Here is a 20,868-nt window from a genome sequence, read left to right as displayed (position 1 = left end):
TTTTCCGGCTAAACGACAGCGTCACAGCTTTTCTGTGCAACAGTTTACGTGTATTTGTAATTTTTTGTTGAAGAGACAATGTATCAGTACCGTGACATGATTGAGATTTCACTAATGCCTGAAAATTGGTCCAAATTATATATTCAGGATTTCTGCAACATTGAACGATAGCTGAAAAATAGGCTGAAATTTCAAATGGTAGCTGGGAAATTAGCGCCGATTGCTGAGACTCTAAGATCTCCATCTAGGTCTTCTATTAAGTGTATCCCCGCTACAACGGGACACAATGAAAAATAAATTTATGAATCCCTGAAGGGGAACGAACACAAGATCTACCCTTAGCTAGCCAGTGAACTACAGCTGGTAGAGAAGTGACAAACTACTAGACCATTTGTTACACTCTACTTTGGCAATTAAGTCTTGCATGCTCGCTGCACCAGATAGTATCAACTGATGATCATATTACACCAGTGAAATTCATCACAGAGCAAAAGCGCATTGGATCGAGTCAGCATTTTATGTTTCCACTTAACAATTTTAGTCAAAACGAGGTCGATACAGGCCGTTTTGCCTGCTGCTGTATGTTTTACACCTGTTGGATAGCCATACCGACCCTCTATTGGAAATGACTATAAACGATCGAAAATTACCTAGTTATATTTTGAACAGGGGTCAGGTAGTAAAACATAGAAATATGCACTTCATTAACAACAGCACTTTTAAACTCAAATTATTTAACTGATTTGCTATTCGTTCTTTTTCCCGTTTTGCTTGCCATCCTGCGTGTTTTAATTTGGCTGCTTGTAAGCTAAACTTGCATTCTTAGTTTTCCGTGCGGCTTTCGTTTGTGCCCTGTTGAAGTAGGGGCTTATCCCGACATGTTTGAGTGTAACGTGAGGCGTCTTGAACTTAACTTTCTCTTTCTGCATAACGAACATCATTTAACGCTACTGATACCGTTAACTTCATCATTATATTTCTCAGATCTCAGGTGTACTTAATATGTCAGTGGTACCACTTTACACAATGAATCTTTGTCAAGGGGGGCAAATTATCAGCGATTTGTGACTTTGCGCATATGTAAAGAGATCTCACATGCATAATTCGCTTTTTAAATAATTCATATTTGACCTCTGTTCCTTTCAAGCATCAAATGTTGATATCATGTCCTGTTTTCTTCAAAACGCTTAGCATTTTTTGCAGTTTTTTTACTCAAGCGCCAACTCGATCGAGGTATTATTCGACAATTTGTTGAGGGAGTATTACCATGATAGCCCGCGAACAGGCTCCCAGCGAGGGCGGGAAAAATGTTCGTCGAGCGAAGCGAGCCGTTTAGCGTGAAATAAAGAATCCGCGAGCCGTTTAGCGTAAAATAAGGAATCCGCGAGCTCTTAAAGTAAGTTGAAAATTGTCCCATCATATGTATGGATTGTTTGACTTTTCTTTAAAATCTGTTGTCGAAGTTGACTACCTTGATCCCTTGCATCTGGGAGTCAGTCTTCCGTAATCATCCGTTTGGCAACAAGCGCTTTTCACGGCTACTCATGAACTGCGCTTTTCTAGTCGGCCAATTCACGCCACTCAAATATTTAGTCACATCACGACAAGTTTTAACAACCTTGTTTACACCAAACGAAACAAGAAGATTTTGCGACGCCATTGTTCGTTGGAAGAGGATTGGTCCAAATATTTGTTTTGAACGGCTCGGGTGCCCGCTTGAGCAGACTGACGAGTAACGGCGACATATCGATTTGGTTAAGCATTTTCACTTAGGGTCTTCTTTTTAATTCGTTGACACTATTACAGCGTGACATCATATTTTGCCGTTTATGAAGTACTTACCTATCTTTTTTAGCGCTTTTACATTGTGTCTAGTGCAGAAAAACACAACCGTTCTAAAATTAGCCGAGGTGTATACAGTAATCGATGAATCATCATGGACATGGCGCGAATGCGTGTACCTTAGTGCCAACCGTTTTCCTATGATGTGGGAAAACGAAATTCGAACTTCCAGTTTCGTTTTTCATTTACCCACGTCATCGCGGAAAAGGGAATTCGAACTTTTATTTTTGTTTTTCGTTTTCCTACTACATTGAAAACGAAATTGGAACTTCTATTTTCGTTTCTCGTTTTCCCATGACTTCGTACAGCAGAATTGCAATTGTCATTTCCGTTTTTAATCTTCTATTTTCTTTAACACATTGAAAAACGGAATTTGAACTTCGATTTTCGTATTTCGTTTTCTTGTTCTATTATATTATCTCAAGACAGTAGCCTATTAAGCAGACGCTAGCCCTTTTTTGTTTTGGGCTTAGATGTATTTTTTCCTACCTTACGATCCTCAAAATGGACGTCATAGCTAAGTGTGATTACGGGGGATTACAAGCTAGGGAAATAACCCTGTTGAAATTAAATTCTTTTAGTGGAACTTTGCCTTATTGGTTAAAACAAGGTTCCCATCCCTATAAAAGAGTCATTGCACATACCCGAATTCTGCATTGAGTAATTGACCTTCTATTTGTTGCTACTTGGAACTTTCTTCTTGCTTGCCCAAGGAGCTAGCCAGTCATTGACCCGACGAAGGCAAAACTAACTAGACAAGGTAAACGAATCTGGAAGAGTACTGTCTAAAGACCTTGCAAATTTATACATAACCTACTTTAAATTTCCTAAATATGAACAACTCTCCGTTCTCCTAAGCTGCTCGCGGCCGCTTTTTCGATCAAATTCCGTCGTGTTACAAAGGCATTGTGTCTCGCAACCACATATTTTCTGGAGTATCGACGACAACAGGAAAAAATGAAAACAAGCCATACAAACACTAGCGAAGTATCACTTAAGGTAAATTAAAATCAAAGTTAGTTACACTGCAGCTACATGTAAATAACTAGACGCCTTACTGCATGTACCCAGGCAGTCGTTATACTAAGAAGCACTAGCTATATTGCAATTGACCTTAATGTTCAGCATTTCAAGTCGTACGAAATTCAATCGAATCGATGTGCTCAAGCTATTCTGCCTTTGATTGCATTTCTTGGAATCGATTAATAGCTTATTGCCCGTTTGCAGGTCTTTAGGAAGTGAAATGAGTCAAGGTCTTTATATCAGCCTATAAACGTTTCAGTCTATTTTCCTTAGCCTTTGTCGCTGTTGTTGTTGTTGTTGTTTTTTTTTGCTTTTCTCAAGCAAGCGAGACCTTTTGAATTATAGAGTTATGGCAGTGCGTGACATAGAACTACGAACCCGTTTGTCGAAAGACATGTACTTATCTCGTGATTTTTAGCCCATTCAGAAGTTTAAGTATTAGGAAAAGTGCTTATGTAAATGCTTGTTTGTTCAATACAGATAATCAGTCGCCTAGATAGCCAAAGTAGGTTCCAGATATTTACACTATTTTCCGGCCGAAATGTTGGTGTATCGCGGAGGTACACTAACATGGCGGCTCCATACTGTAAAACAATAAAAATGCAAGCAAGATATAAATATCCAGCCATATTTATTCGTGTGTAATAATGAGTAAAAAGGTAATGGTAATGTTTTAAGAAATAGGTGTTGGGTCATTCGAAATATAATATTGGAATATTTTAGGTGTTTGGGATACAGTGACATTACGGACGTGCCTCTTGATTAGCTGATCAAATGTTGTCTTCTCTTATCGTTGTTGTTGTGTCCGCAGATATATATGTAAATTACTTGGCTGTTGTTGCACTGGAGATGGTGCCGTGTAACTTAACTATTTTGAATGCAGTATCTACTTAAATAATTTGTGAACCGATTCTTCGTAAAGTACCTTGGTCCATTCATGTTCTGCGAGCACTGTTACTATACTACACGTTTTCGGTTCAGCTGCGTTGTTCAGCAACTCGTTTGTTTACTCGCGGGTGTAGATCGAGAAAATGCAATAAAAATTGAAATCTAGATTTTGGAAGCGCTTTTTTTTGGAATTAGTCGTTTTAGACTTCTTCACTCATTTTTAGTCTCCTGTCCAATTTTTCAATCAAACCTTGCTCTTTTACTGACCTTTTCAGTGATTTTGATAGCGATGTTTAATTACCTTATTCTAGATCGCACTTCGACCAAATAAAGAAAAGATTCTTTACAATAGCAGCGGCACCTCGTGAGATTATGTTCGTACCAAGAGCATGTTCTCGAGATGGATAGTTCTTACTGGAAATCCCGCCTACGAAGCTGGGAGTTTGCAAACCTATTTCTTGCAATACTTTAATCGTATAGAATTTTCAACAACAACTTTTATTAGAGACCTTGGAACTTTTTCCTTGATTTTATTCTGTAAACTTACTCTTTATAATTTTTATACTGTACGTGCTGTTTTATTTGGATCATGCACCCTACGCTTGATAGTGGAAATTCAATTTTCACGAAGTAAATTCTGCGAAGGTACATACCTAGGGTGACATATGATGATAAAAATGGTTGACAGGCCAAACACGACTCCTATTGGTCAAGATAGGAAAACTTTGATCTTCAAAGCTTTGCTCTAACGAGTACTTTTTCAAAGATCTCCCTGTTTTATATGAAAGCAGAGGAGGGTCTTTGTAGATCTCCTTTAGCAGAGGCTGATTTTGTATCAAATGCCATTTACTCAGAAGAATGTTTTTAAGATTAGGCACAGATGGGCGATATTCTGTAACCAACGACAAAATTATTTTGCGCGTTTTTTTGTTTATTCTGTAGAGCCGACATTCTTTCGTTATATTTAATTTCTGAGAGAGTGTTTTCTAAAGGGTTATCTGGATAACCTCTGTCGCGTAATCTGCGTTTGAATTGTGTAATGTTTTCTTCAAATGAAGCTTTTGAAGAGTTGGTTCTCAGAAGTCTCAAGGCTTCGCCTTTGATAAAGCCTTTCCTGACGCCTGGAGGGTGGCAGGAGGTGAAGTGTGTGTATTGGAGAGTTTCTGTCAGGTTTGAAGGGCGTGCGCACATCGAGAATGGATTCCTTCTTAAATCTTTCGCCCTTACGTACGCATGTATCCAGGAAAGTTACTTCCGTATCTGAAATTTCAGCCGTGAATTTTATGGTCGGACGACAGTTGTTTGCTAGCTTTATTAACGTGTTTATTTCCTCTTTGTTTACGTTCCATAGAGAAAAGACATCATCGATATATCTTTTCCAAGTGAGCGGCTTTAAGTGCATGCGGTTAATGATTTCTGTTTCTACCGCGGCCATGAAAATGTTGGCAAAAGAGACTGCGATTTTTCTACCCATTGCGGTAACGTGTGTTTGAAGCTAATTTGCCGTTAAAATGAAAAGAGTTTTCTTTTAAGATAAGTCTAAGCATATCTCTGAGGTAGAGGGTAGGCATGGGAGGTTTGTTTAGGTGGAATGTCTCGCATGTTTTACATACAATGGTGATTCCTTCCTCCCGTGGGATGTTAGTATATAGGCTTGTAACGTCCATTGACACTAGCATTGTGTCCTTTGCGACCTTCATTTTCTCTATTAAGTTTAAGAAATCTGTTGTGTCTTTAAGGTATGACTCCTAAACTTTAGCAATAGGCTGAAAGAGGTAATCAACAAATGATGAGATTCGTTCTGTTGTGCTATCGCAGCCCAATATCATTGGCCTTCCGACCGGGTTTGGTTTGTTAATCTTTGTAAGGGTAAGGAAACTGGAATTCGTGGCGGATTTGGCGTTAGGGAGAGGCATTTCTCTGTCATTTCATCAACATGGTTACCATGGTAGAGCGCTTTAATGAGTTCCTTGACTCTTTGAGATATTTCTGTTACCATCAGTAGCGCTATGGACTCGTGGTCCAGTAGTACCTGTCCCTCCCGTGTTTTGTCCTCTTTATTCGTAATGACAGTTGTGGTCCTTTATCTGCCTTTTTAACATTGATATTTGTGTTTTGTTCAAGCTCCTTGACCGTTAAATTATCGACGGGATGCATTCAGCTAAATTAGAAGCTAGTTTCTTGACCGAAAATTGGACTTACCACTAAACAGTTTTAAGACGAAAGCCGTTGGATTTTGCAAAAGCGCGACCGATGTCGTTTTTGTCAAGTTCTTTATAATATTTTTCACTGCAAGAGAATCGAAAGACCATCAAACTTTCGATTGGATGAATTCAATCAAATTCAAAGCTAGACTCTTACCCAAACACTGGACGTATCAAACTCTAAACGAATGCATCAATGCCTCCGTTGTGATTTTGCCGATGGAATAATATAAGCTGCTTAATCAAGCTTATTAGTATTAAGCAGGCAGTCGTTGTTGATGTTCTTCGTTTTTTTTTTTTGTTGGTTTTTTTTTTGTTTTGTTTTGCCGCAAGAGAATGGAATGACCGTCAAACTGTCGATGGGAGTAATTCAGTCAAATTCAAAACTACCTTTGTAGGCGAACATACGACGTATTTAACTCTAAACGAAGGAGTAAATACCTACGTTGTGATTTCGCTGAATGATAAAATTAAATTCACCGCGTGGTTCATTTATTGTTGTGGTCGTCATTTCCATATTCTTTGCCAATTTTTTTTCACCGCCACAAATTCCAAAGATCTTCCAACTATCGATGGGAAAAATTCAGCCAAATGCAGAGTTAACCTCTGAGCCGAGCATTGAATGCATTCAACTCCAATATCGAATGTGTCAATGCCTCCGCTGTGAGTTTGGCCGATCCACAACGAGAGGGTTACCAATTTCACTCCCTACCGGGCTCAGTAGGTGAGCTCAGTGGAGACAAACTTTAACTGTCCCGCCCCTCCCTTCAATCATTTTTCTGCAATCTGTAAAAATCCAGCAGACTCGTGACCAGCCGCAACCAGGGTAATTTCTCGAGGGAAGAAGAGAGAGGTTGATCGCGTATAAGTATTTTTCTCCGTTCGTTGCATTTCTTAGTACGAATGACGCGCTTTGGAGCCCTGTCCCTTTTAAATGATCTGTAGGCATAAATGAAACATTGAGATAAGATTCACTTTCTTTATTCTGTTCTTTCTGAATCTTTAACATCATTTGTTTGAGTTCGTTCATTCTTTTCTGGATGTTTTCAATTCTTTCTTTTCGTGTTTGTTTGCATTAACCCTCGGTTCACGGACCGTTGAATGTGCCTTGTTCTTAGTTAGCTTTTCATCATTGCTTTTACGCTGTTCTAGCTGTTTAATCCTGTGGAGTTTGGTTTTACTCCACTCTACTCGCCTGTAGTGAAACTTAATGAGAGCGCCTGAATAATTCTGGTGAGCGTTCTTTCTGAATAAGGCAATGTCTTGTTTGAATTCTTCATCGGGCGAAATATTCGCCCTTGCGTCGTAACGCAAAGTTTTTGGGCAAGTTCCTTTATCAGAATGTGCTTTCAGATTAGAGATGGACTCTTCGGACTTTCTGATCTTCTCCTTACCGTTCTCCGCCTTTAATTTTCTTGTGGAAATCGGCGGGGTCTTTTCTTTGGTGGGTGCTCGTAGCTGCCACGTGGGGTGTCACCGCGGCGCTTATTAGGCGGTTTGGGTGGTTGTTCGTCTTGGCGCTCTTTTGGTTTGTCCGTTGACCGTCGGATTTAGGCGCTAGGAAATTCATCTTATGAGTTTAGCAGCGAGTCGTCAGGATAAGTAGCAGAGTCTTCTGTATGTAATAATGCGGTTTTAGAAAGTAGCCCGTCTTCCTTTAGGATTGTTTCTTTCTCCATAGTTTCTCTCAAGCAAGACTGCAGTTTCGATTCTTTCAGAGAATCTCGTCAGTTGCTACTATGTTGAGGTGAAAGCAGGGGAAGGTCTTAATAGTCTTTATATTTGTCGGCTCTACAAAATACAAAATACAGAAAAAAAAAAAAAAAAAAAAAACGCGCAAAAGAATTTTGTCGTTTGTTACAGAATATCGCCTATCTGTGCCTAATCTTAAAAACATTCTTATGAGTAAATGGTATTTAATACAAAATCAGCCTCTGCTAAAGGAGATCTATAAAGACCCTCCCCTGCATACAGGAAAGGGAGATCTTTGAAAAACGTTTTCCTATCTTGACCAATAGGAGTCGTGTTTGGCCTGTCAACTATTTTTATCATCACTCTAATTTCCCCAAAGGTTGCTTTAACAATACTGGGCTCTGTAAATTTGAACAAAATATTTCGACGAATATCTGAGGTTTGGGAAAACGCATGGACTTAAAAATTAGAGAAGTGTCATCTTTATTAATCTCCTATAACTGACATCACAATTTAAGCACTTTCACTTTTATTTTGTCGAAGGATTCCAAGTATTCTCCGTAGGCAATTGTTTTGGAGGATTCAGTCCGTTACTCCAAGCTTAGAACATTGCTCTTGAATAAACGAGTCTTCTCAAACTGATCTTACTCGTTACCTAGCGGTAAATGGAAGATTTTATATTTTCCTGTTGGATTGATTTAACGATTAAATGTAAATAACTTTTTGTGCGCATTTTTGCCTTTTGCTGTTTACGTCATTCTTAGCTCTCTATTGCGACTCTCAAGGCTGGTTTTCACTAGCGACGGAGTCGTAGTCAGAGTCATAATCAGAAGCGTAGAGCAATACGATCTAGTGAAAATCAAACTGACGGAGTCAGAAGCAGAATACCGATTCCGCTTATTATTCCGTCGCTTGCGATCCAGTGAAAACTAGATTGTCGGAGTCGCAAGCAGAAGCGGAAGAATAAACCAATCACAATATTCGATTCCGGGCCCTGTGACTGGTTGGTTCATCCGCTTCTGCTTCTGACTCCGACAATCTAGTTTCCACTGGATCATAAGCGAGGGAGTCTAAAACGGATTCGGAAGAAATGGAAACGTTCTGATTCTTCCGACTCCGATTCCGTCGAGCGTATGACTCCGCTTGCGACTGCCATTTTCGATTTTCACTAGGCGGTAGCCTCTCTTACGACACCGACTACGATACTGACCACAACTCCGTCGCTAGTGAAAATCGGCCCTTAGCAGGCAATGGCACGTGATGTCTTGCAGCCAATAAGAGCACGCTAGATAGCTGATAAGTGAAAAAACAACAACAAATAGTTGTAAATAAACAAAAACAAAAAAAAAAAGACCGCTTCTGTTATTACAAATGAACGCATACAGAAAATAAAACTCTCTTGTGTCTATCTCTACAGGAAAGGAAGAAGTGCAGATCGAATTACACGGCCCTCGAGTCTAAAGTAAAAAGATGCCAGAAGAGTGCAACGATAACATTGCCCCATCGAACAAGCCCGTTATACGTTTGATTTCATCACGGAAAGAAATCGTAGTGATTGCGGATGTTCTGGATTTTTTGGACTCACAAGAAAATGGCCCCTCTAAAACTAATGTAGTCACAGGTTTATGGTAAGTTTGCCGTGCTTGTATTTTCAGGGAGCTGCATTCCTGCAATCAACCGAAATTTTATCTTGATGGGGTATTAGTTCTTGGAAAGAGGAAAGAAACCATTCTTTGGTTTCGAGGTATTTTTATATCTTTGTGAGCATTTACAACGTAGATTGGAAATTCGTTTATTGACGCCAGTTATTTTTTCAGACCAGGGGACTGTAAATATCGATAATTGAATTTTAAAACTGAAATCATGGATTTCTTCATATTTTGCAAGGAGAAACCCTTTAGTGAAGTTTTTTCGAAAATAAGACTAAAACTTGCCAGAGATATTTTGATTTTGAGAAATCAAACAGAAAGTAGAATTGCGGTTTTCGCACTGCGGCCGCAGTAAATTCAACAACATATTCACATCACTCTCAGAGAAAGACGGATCGGTCTATTAAATGATCTTTTACATGTATGTTTGGTATCAAAATTACAGCACAAAGATGTAAAAATATTGCCAAGTGCATTTTCATTTCGGGTTAGAAGCGCCGCAAAATTGGTAGTTTTTGTATGTTCAAAAAGGCCTAAAAATAGGACGTTTTTGAGGGCACTTTTCAAAACCTTGGTACGCGGAAATTGTAAATATGAAAAATGCATTTTTGAAAAGCCCCGTTATTGATTTACAACATATAGAAATTGAGCTTGGGCAACTGAAAAGCTGAATAGTAAAACATGTGTAAGAAAAGATTTTTTGCGCGTAATTTACACTACAATTGCGAGGGTCACGCAAAGCACAATTTTTACCAGTGGATCTAGACGAAATTCAAGGCTCAAAAAGGCACTCTGGTACCTGGCTTCATCCAACAAGACTACACTCCCGGGAAGATCAATCATTTCAACTACACATCGGGCGAAAAAAAAAATGTGGTAAATAAAACGGCGAATACTAAGAATATTTTTAAAACAGGTTGAACCTTTGGCCTTTCGTTTCATCTGGGAATCAACACACAGCTGCTCTTAATTTGACTCTCACTCGTCGGAATACACGTTTCGTTGTTTTTGTCCGATTTGTTAACATCTCCTCAAGTAAGAGAAGTAAGGCTTTTGAATTTGGAGGCATCTGAACGCAATATAATAAGACCAGCTTGCGCAGTTTTGAAAGTCGACCCACTTCGCAGTTAGACTACTACGATAAGCTGAAGTTGATCGCCGAATTACACATTAAAATTGGCCTGTAGAAAACGGCAGTATTAACAAGGAAGCAACAATCAGATAATGTACTGAATGCTTAGGAATTATTCCTTACCTTAGTGACTGTTTTTCTCGGGGGGAGGGGGTTACTCCCTTATTTGAGCTATGTAGGTATTAGCGGCCCCAAAGGGTAGGGTTTTTCAGCCGTTTCAGGTTTTAGCACTCTAGTCTTGAATTGGGTATGTTTGTTGAAGAAGCTACTTTTTCATCACTATCAGTAAGACCGCCAACAAAAGCCCCTCATAACTTACGTTTAGGGTAATTAGGTCAGCCTCAACGGTAATAAATAGACTGTCGAATTTTTGGTCAGGTCATAAATAGGGTAGCAAAAATTGCAGGTTTTGGTCATAAATAGGTTTTGGGAAGTGGGCCGCACACTCCCACCCAACTTTTCTGGAAGTAACACCCACCCCCCCCCCCCTCCAAACCCCTGAGTTGTTTTTCCCAACAGGAGACCACGGCAGTTTTAGCAACACAAGGGCGAATAGCACCGAGCCATGTCGCACGTGACAGTAACGTAACGGGCGTTAGCCGGGATTTACATGTAGTGGGCGAGGGGAGTGGAGGGATCGGGAGTAAGGCAATGCACAGGCGTTGTAAGTTTTGACGGGCAAGTGCATTTTTACGATGTGTCTTTTAACAAGCACTTTGAAACTGTCTGTGCTTGTAAAGATTTGGTATATCGTTGATTGGATCAAGCAGGTATATCAGTACACAAGCAGAACGTCTACGTCACAAATTTGTACTCGCGTTGGCCAAACTGAATACCTGGTCATTTTTGTCAAATTGATAAAGGCGGCTAGAATTTTATATATGTGACACGTGAAATTTGCAAAATTCCACGTGAATACCACGTGAATTTTGCTAGGACATAGCTGTTGGCTGCTAACAATAATTGCAACTTACGACATGAGGACTGTTAGCACGCAGTAGACTCAGAACATAGCCGGGTTTTCAATTTTTGATAGTCCCCTTATGCAAAAATGTTCTCCACCTTGCACCTTGGTTAAAAACTGTGTTCACGTACCATACGAAATACTTGCAGTCTTAAGCATGGGTATACTAAGTGTTTTTACACGGGAGTACCTTCCTTATTCATATTGGATAGGTTCAAGATGACCGAGCCGAGAAGTGCTAAACTTGTGTTTCGTGAAGTGCAACCTGGTGGGTATCACAGAATTCTCGCTGTTGCTTTCCAACTTTAACAGTTAAAATCACTCATAATGTATCTTGGATGTCATTGCTAAAATGAATGACTGTATCTGTTCTGCAGAGGGGAATGCGCGCTTCGCTAACAGCTTCCACCTATCTGCGTTCTTTGCAAAACGCATATCTTTCGCGGTCACGCTTTCAGGGTTTTTCTAGCTAACGGTTTGTTGTCCAAGGTTAAAATTTTGGTCCACTTCTTTTATGCTTCACTGAACCATGGTCACTTTTTTAGCATTTTCAACGCCCCACCAGTCAATCTTTACCCGCCCAGGATAAGGAGAGGTCAGGAGAAATCCGAGGGAAGTTTCACATGGGGAGGTTTCCAGCCTCCCACCCGACGTCTAAACTTACCATTTGATTCACTATTTGTTTTCTTGACTGACAAGATAACTCTTTCATATACCATCCATAAAAAGTGTTGCCCTTTAAAATACCTTAAGTCGACACAAGGTATCCCTTTTTCAGAAACTTCCGACACGTTTTTTGAGTAGAGCCTCCCCGCGTGGTAGATGGAGTTCTTACCTGAGGGTTGGGCGCAGGGGGGCAAAGTTGATCTTTTCCATCGCATTACAACGTCGCTGCCATAACCTGAATTTTCTCACAGATTTCCTTTGACTTGCTATTGGCCTTCCAGTTGCTCCAGAATGACGGTGTCACCCTAAATCAGGCACTCATCTTTGTGTCGCCAACATTTTGTGGAGCGGTCATGGGCACAAGCGCCCGTATCATCATCTGCATCAAAGTAACCGATAAATCTTTGCTCAGAGCCGGTTAATCGTTTTTTTTCATGCTGTATTATCAGAGCCATCTTAAATCATCGAGTTCAACTAACGCAGTGAAAATTTCTGTCATGAAGGTTCTGCTGTAGTGAGACCGGCAATCTACTTCTTTGATCCAGTCCAGGAAATAACATATCCTGACTTATATCAACCTTTTTGAGCTGCCTGTTAAAGACACATCCTAAAAAATGCACTCGCCCATCAAAACGTGCAGTTGAAGTACGAGAAACCATAAGTACACTCCTGCCCTTTCCCAACCCCGGTCCTTCAACCTCCAATACCTCCCCGTTACGTTACGTTATACTGTCGCGTGCGACATGGCTCGATGATTTCTCTCTGTGTTTTCCTAAAATTGCCGTGGTCTCATGTCAGGAAATACTCTCTAAGGTAAGGAAAAATTCATTAGCATTAAGTACATGATGTGACTGTTGCTTCCTTGTTAATACTGCCGTTTTCTAAAAGCAAATTTTAATGTAAAATTCTGACTGCAAAGTGGGTCCAGTTTCAAAAATAGGCCAGCTGTACTTATTATTTTGCCGGTAGATGCCTTTAAAATCAAAAGCCAGACTTCTTCTACTTGAAGATATCTTTTCAAAGCAAAGAAAAAAAAAGCAGCGAAACGTGTATTCCGACGAATGAAAGTCAAATTAAGAGCTGCCGTGTGTTGATTTCCGAATGACATGAAAGGTCAAAGGGTCGCCCATATTACTCAAGTGACCTGCTTTGAACATATTCTCAGAATTCGCCGTTTTATTTACTCCATTTTTTTCGCCCGATGTGTAGTTGAAATGATTGATCTTCCTTTGAGTGTAGTCTCGTTGGGCGAAGCCACGTACCAGAGTGCTTTTTTGAGCCTTGAATTTCGTCTAGATCCACCGGTAAAAATTATTTGTACCTGCGTGATCTTCGCAACTTTTGTGTAAATTACGGGTAAAAAGCTTTATCTTACACATGCTTTACTATACAGCCTTTCAATTGCCCAAGCTGAATTTTTTACATGTTTTAAAACAAAAATAGGGCTTTGCAAAAATGTATTTTTCATTTACAATTTCCGTGCGCCAAGGTACGAAAATTGCCCTAAAAAAATGCCCTAAAAAAATGCCCTATTTTTAGTTTTTTTTTTTTCTTTCAAAGTGCAAAAACTAGCAATCATCGGGTGCTGCTAAACCTAAGTAAAACTTACTTCTTGGCAATATTTGTACACCTTTGTGTTGTAATTGTAAGTAAGTAAGTAAGTAAGTAAGTAAGTAAGTAAGTAAGTAAGTAAGTAAGTAAGTAAGTAAGTAAGTAACCTTTATTTAAACACGATAAGTAATTAAGCTTGCAGCTTGTGGCGTCGTGTATAAATAAACAATAAAGAATAATTACAAAATAAGAATTAAAAAAAAAAAAATTACAATGTAAGATGTAATCTAGTTTACATAAAAATTTGTAGCTAATAATAATTACCTAATTATTAACATTATGTGACTAATAAACGTATACCAATGGCCAGTCGAATCATCTTCTGCAGTATATATTCGCAAAGCTAATGTCCCTGACCAAAGTAAGATTATTGATCATCTTAGAGAAGCTGTTTACACTGTTCGCCATTCGGCATCCAATCGGTAGAAAATTCCACAGAATTGTACCCCTGTAAGATACGGAGGATTTCTTGATATTTGATTTAAAATGAGGGGTTTCCAGCTTAAGTCTGTCTCTAAGATTATAGGAGGATTGTGATTTTGCAATATGTGCAGTCATACAGGGTGGTGAGTCATTGTGGTACATTTTATAAATTAGTTTCAGAATGGAGTTCTTATAATAGGTTCTTAGAGTGTCCCATTTGGCCCTGGTGAGGGCTTCAACTGATGGTAGGTCTCTAGGAAAATTGGAAATAAGCCTTGCTGCTCTGGAGTGTAGTCTTTCGAGTGAGTCGAAGTCATCTGAGCGATTCGTGCCTCCCCATACGGATATACCGTACGTGACTGCAGTGATTATAACATACATGTAAAAGATCAGTTTAACAGACCGAGCCGTCTTTCTCTGAGAGTGATGTAAATATGTCCTAGTTTTCGGCTGAATTTATTGCAGCCGCTGCGCGAAAACCCCAATTCTACTTTTTGTTGGATTTCTCGAAGTCAAAAAGTCTCTGGCAAGTTTTAATCTTATTTTCGAAAATATTTCACCAAAGGGTTTCTCCTGGCAAAATATGAAGAAATCCGTGATTTTGTTTTGAAAGTCAACTAATTCTCAATATTTACCATCCCCTGGTCTTAAGGACGGTGGGGCGAAAATGTTCTACTCGACAGATTTTCTTCAAACTTCTACTGCGGACAGATAATGAATTACTTGTTCCAGAAATAAAAAAAAGGGAGTCACCAACTTCGTTTCAGAGGTAAAGATCGGCACACAGGAGTGGACTAATCCCTCGACTAGTCCCTGCGACTAGCCCCCATGAAGAGTTTACACGAAGGGACTGGTCGCATGCGCAAGGACTTGTCCCACGAACAGTTCACACAAGGCGTTTTGAGGAAGAAGTCGCAGGGACTTGTCCCAAAAATTCAAACTGGTTTGAATTCGTGGGACTAGTTGCAGGGACCGCAGTTTGGTCCTTGCGACTAGATTTCTAAGCAAAAATGGCAAGTTCACACGATGGGACTTGTCCCCGCGACTTGTTTCAGGGAGGGTGGACAAGAACTCATTCTTTGGTTTCGAGGTATTTTCACATCTTTGTTAGCATTATAACGCAGATTGGAAATTCGTTTATTGACGCCAATTAACTTTTAAGGACGTTCGTGCGAAAAGGTTCTACTCGATATTCGTTCAAACTTTACTGCGGACAGGCAATGAATTACTTGTTTCAGAAATGAAGTACCAAAAACAAAAAACAAAAAAAAAAGGGGGGGGGGGGGGGGGAGGATCACAAACTTCGTTTCAGAGATAAAGGTCGGCACGCACCATAGGACTTGTACCTGCGGCTTGCAGGGACTAGTACTAGTGACTGGGGGACTAGTCGTAGTGACTAGTCCTCTCGTGTGTGCTGACCTTCATAAAGCGTGAGGAAACTACAGTCAACTCTCCGCAAAGAGGCACTTTAGTAAACGGGCAACTCTACTTACGAACACTGTTTTCAATTTCCCTTTGTGTAAATGTTAAGGAAACCTCCATGCGTTCTGGACTCACAGCTTAGACTAAGTGAATTTGTGTGAATCAAATCAAACCCACCCATTATAATCGAGCTTAACAAATTCGAAACAAACAAATGCACATTTAAAATTGGAAAGAAAAGTTATTGCTGTCGACAAAGGATGACGCTTACTAGTCTCGAGCGATCTCCTGGGTGTCTTGTGCATGCTAGCAAAAGTCTTCTGGGCCGGGTTGTTCAAAGCCCGATATTAGCGAGAATTTTGATTTCAGTTTTGCAACTTTGCACGTTTACCCTTCAGTTTTGAGCCGTAGTAATCTTAAACTACACCAACCGTTAGAGGTGAAGAACATTTTTAAACGAGAAAAAATAACACTTCAGTTAACGTTTAATCCATTAAAGTTAACCGGCTTTCGAACAACCCGGCCTAAGATATTTTTTCTTAGTCGTCGTTAGTCCTTCGCCCTTGGATTATGTCACTTTTCGCGCAAGCCATTTGTCCATTTCCATGCAGGGGCAAATGACGTCCTCAAAAATTAGTGGTTTGGCGTGGAGGTCATCGGCAATTAAGAAATTTATCCTTTCTCAAATCAGCCATAAAGTTATTCAAGAGTCCTAAGTCTCCAAAAGCTAACATTTACTTGTGCAAGACTCCTGTGTTGTCAACCCGGTCGCGTTTGACGACAAGCAACTCTTGCGTGGTGGATAAAAAAAAAGACTCTCTAAACTGCAATTGTAGCTCCGGGTTATGTAGCTCACCTATGAAAAACGACCATGGTTTGCTCAAACAAGATGCCTTACACGCAACGAGTTGGGAAGATTGTCGACGGCAAATGGCTAGATTTGTGTTCAAAACATAGATCACCCTGCGGTCAGGTGGCCAAATGTCAACTGAATATCTGCTGCTGTAGCCTAAACATGTTGCATCCCTCGGCAGCACACCTCATCAACTGATTCCTTAAGTACCCTCCGAGGGTATCGAACGCACCTCGCTAATCTCTGATTACTAATAGTTACTTAGGTCATATCTCAAAGATCTTGATTTCCAATTTACACTGTAGACGTCAGGACCATATGCACCTCGAAGCACAAAGCAATAACAAAATCTCCCATCGGACTGCAGCCTATCTAGTTTTATTGACTTTCAGGCTACGCAAATTCGGTACTCTGCTTTTCAGTTCAAAACTAACCCCAGCCTCCTTTTCACTCGGGTTGTGTGCTTTATAATCCCATCTTAACAAGTTCATAGCCAATCGCAGTTTTAAACCAAAACAAAACGTTTTAGGATATTTTTTCTCCCTAAAATACAAAGATTTAATAGCACTAAAAATATGTTTGGGGTTATAAGCACTTTCAGCACTAGAGATCTTTTTTTGTAGAAAGATTGCAAGTATTCTCCTCAGGCATTTGTTTTGGAGGATTCAGTCCATTACACCCTGCAGGCTTAGAACATTGCTTTTGAATAAACCAGTTCCGAGACTGATCTTACTCGTCCCCCGGCTGTAAATGGAAGATTTTATATTTTCCTGTTGGATTGATTGAACGGTTAAATGTATATAATTTTTTTGTGCGCAGTTTTGCCTTCTGCCGTTTACGTCAATCTTAGCTCTCTATTGCGACTCTTAGCAGAATATGCCACGTGATCTATTGCAGCCAATAAGAGCAGGCTAGATAGATAACAAGTGAAAAAATAACAACAAATAGTTGTTAAAAAAAAAAATAAATAAAAAGCTTCTGTTATTACAAATGAATGCATATAGAATTAAATATATATAATTTTTTTTGTGCGCAGTTTTGCCTTCTGCCGTTTACGTCAATCTTAGCTCTCTATTGCGACTCTTAGCAGAATATGCCACGTGATCTATTGCAGCCAATAAGAGCAGGCTAGATAGATAACAAGTGAAAAAATAACAACAAATAGTTGTTAAAAAAAAAAAAAAGAAAAGAAAAGAAAAAGCTTCTGTTATTACAAATGAATGCATATAGAAAATAAAACTCTCTTGTTTCTATCTCTACAGGAAAGGAAGTAGTAGAGACCGAATTACACCGCCCTTTGAAGTGAAGTGCAAAAATACGACGTATGGCTCGCGATATTACGCTTAGCTTAGAGCAAAGAGCTGGAACTCTAATGTATAGATTTAGCGAAGTATACGTAGTCCATGGGGCAGGACCCTGGAAAGAGCCATTTGGTACCAAAACGAGGGACAAAGTCTATCACTCTAACACTTTGACAACATTGATTTTTCTAGATTATTTTGGTGTGTAATAACCATGCCAAATGAGTAGCTTTACTAGGATTAAATGTGATTAAATGTCGTCACTTGGTTAGTCTAAATAAGCAGAATTGGTAAGAAGATTTTTTTTTTTTTTTTTTTGTAATTTTTATTTTTTTTCAACATTTTGGGTTATAATACATACAATACAACACAAGACATAACACTAGTTACAATACTTACAATACGTCATAACTACAATAGATTACATACAACAAATTATAATTACTAATCGTAGCCTAATTATACCTAAAGAATATACAATGCGTTGTTTACAATAGTGCAGCTACCCAAATACAGAAAAAAAAAAAAAAAAAAAAAAAAAAAAAAAAAGAAAGTAAGTTAGTGACATGCTGAGAAGGAGAAATTACAAATTAAGCTCAACTATTATTAAGAGATGGCATTAGTTTTTCCCACTTTTTGTAATGTTTATAAAGTTGGTTATTTTTGGTAGCTATTTTTTTTTCAATGTAATAAACGGTTTTTGTCTTTGCTAAAAATATTGTTAATGTTGGTTTAATTTTATTTAATTTACATTTATAAATAAAAAACTTTCCTAGCAGTATCAAGTGATTCAGGATAATAAAGTCTTCGTTGTTGTTGAACACTCCAAACAATATATTTTCAAATGTCAAAGTGTCCAAAGATACATTCTGGTTTGAAAGCCAAGAAGAAAAAGCCCGCCAGAAGTCTTTTGTTGTATCACAATAAAAGAGCAAATGTTCGAGGGACTCGACCTCTTTCAAACAAAAGGTGCACATTGGTGATTCAATCATTTTAAAACGGAATAACCTCTCATTTGTGAAAATTATATCGTTTAATAATTTATATTGGAACTCTCTAATTTTTGTTTCAAGTGTGACAGTGAATGGTAAAGAATAAATTTTTTTCCAGTCTTCTATAACCTCTGGATATTTGTCCTTCAACTTCCTTTTGGCGGTTGGAGGAGTTTGTTTCTTTGTTTTAAATCCTTTATACAAAAGTTTTGAAGAGGCTTTTAACAGATCCGATTTGGTTTCGTCGATATAAATATACACTGTATCCAAATGCTGTTGAGGATATAGTTGCTGATGTTGAATATGTGATTCTTTGATAATTAATCTCCATTCTTTTGGTATGGCATCTACAATTCCTATTAATTTGAAGTACTGGATTGGAGATAGATTCGCTTCCAACACTTTAGGGCTTTCAAGAAATTTACCCGTATCGGATAACAAGTCACCAATTTTAACAATTCCTTTAGTAAACAAATGTTTTTCAAAAAGAGATTTTCCGTGTATCACAATATTCCTATTATTCCAAATAATTTGGTCTACAACATCCTCATAGGTGGCTACCTTGGATTTCTTTAAATTACGAAATGCCTCTAGACACTCTTTGTAGAATATTGGAAGATGAACCGGTAGTTTACTAGTTTCAAAATCACAGAACAGGATGAGTTTTCCACCTATATTTCCAAAAAAGAAATCATCTAAAATAGTTTTCCAAGTGCTGTTGCTCTCTCCTAGATACTTTTTTAAGATCATCACTCTTTGAGCCGATATCATGGATTCAATATCAAGCATTTTTAGTCCTCCATTTTCAATATCATTGATAAGCGCGGTCCGTTTAATTTTATCGTTACCTTTCCAAATGAAACCGAAAATCAGTCTGTTTATCTCCTTGACAAGATCGTTTGATATTGAGATTGCAGTCGCTTTACTCAAAAATTTTGGAATAATGAAGGTCTTAACTATTTGAATCTTACCAATCAGGGTAAGACCCCTCCACTTCCACATACTCAGCGTTTTTTTAATAGATTTGAATATTGAGTCGAAGTTTGCTTTGTCTCGTGATGGTTTGTGATAGTCAAAAACGGTACCTAATATCTTGATTGATTTTCGCACTTTGTGAGTAAAGTCATTTTGTACTAGTTTATGTGGGCCGATACCAAAAACTTCTGTTTTATCGTCGTTAATTCGGAGACCAGAATGCAATGAAAAAACCTTTAAAGTTGTACAAAGTCGCGAATATGCATTTATGTCTTTTAGAAAACAAGTCATGTCATCTGCAAAAAGCGTGAGTTTGATCTCCACGTTTTTGACCATTATTCCTTGTATGGTTTTATCCTGCCTGATTTGACATGCGAGAACTTCCAAAGCTAAGATGAATAATAAAGGTGATAGAGGGTCACCTTGTCGTACACCACGATGGATACAGAAAAGATCTGTAGTAAAGCCGTTATTTAAGATACAGCTGGATATGTTTGTATAAAATGTTTTTACCCATTGTAAAAAATACGGTCCAAAATTGAATTTTTCCAATACTTTAAATAGATATGTATGGTCCAGAGAATCAAATGCCTTTTCAAAGTCAATTGCCATTAGAATACCTGTTGTATTTGTGAGTTTTGCCAATTCAAGTAAATCATCGATTGTTCTAACTGCATCAAATGTAGACCTTCCTTTGATAAAACCATTTTGATTATGGTGAATAAGTTCTGGCAGGATTGGCTCCAGCCTTCTAGCAAACGCTTTGGATGCAATTTTAACATCTACGTTGATCAGTGAGATAGGTCGCCAGTTCTTTATAAATCGTCTATCTTTATCTTTTTTCTCCAATAGGGTAATCATTGCCTGCTTTTGCGAAGTTGATAGTTGCCCGTGTTGGTGAGAGAAGTTTAGAGACTTTTCGAGATACTTTGCAACCACATGCCAGAACGCCAAGTAAAATTCCACAGTTAAACCGTCACTTCCAGGTGTTTTGTTTTTCGGAAATGTCTTCAATGCTTCGTACAGTTCGGATCTAGTAAGTTGTTTATCTAAAGTCATTTTCTCTTCATCAGACAATTTTTTAGTATCCACTTCATTAAGGAAACGATCAATTGAATTCTCACCTAAATTATACGAGTCTCTATCATAGAGTTTTTCATAGAAATCATGAATCTCTTTCATTATTTCTTTTGGGTCTGTTATATATGAATCATTATCCACGGATAATTTC

The 20,868-nt window shown here is 38.6% G+C and overlaps 1 long non-coding RNA gene across 1 annotated transcript; it reads left to right on the top strand.

The window, feature by feature from the left end:
* Nucleotides 1–2,435: 2,435 nt before the first annotated feature.
* LOC149115694 (uncharacterized) lies at nt 2,436–19,353 on the top strand. Its single transcript, XR_016206242.1, has 3 exons — nt 2,436–2,602; nt 9,067–9,277; nt 17,632–19,353. It is a non-coding gene; the product is annotated as an uncharacterized LOC149115694 (long non-coding RNA).
* Nucleotides 19,354–20,868: the final 1,515 nt, after the last annotated feature.

This window comes from Orbicella faveolata, unplaced genomic scaffold (genome assembly GCF_042242905.1).
Source record: "Orbicella faveolata isolate gen_17 unplaced genomic scaffold, um_ofav_v1 contig_13, whole genome shotgun sequence".
NCBI lineage: Eukaryota > Metazoa > Cnidaria > Anthozoa > Scleractinia > Merulinidae > Orbicella > Orbicella faveolata.
This window is presented reverse-complemented; position numbering and strand designations above follow the sequence as displayed.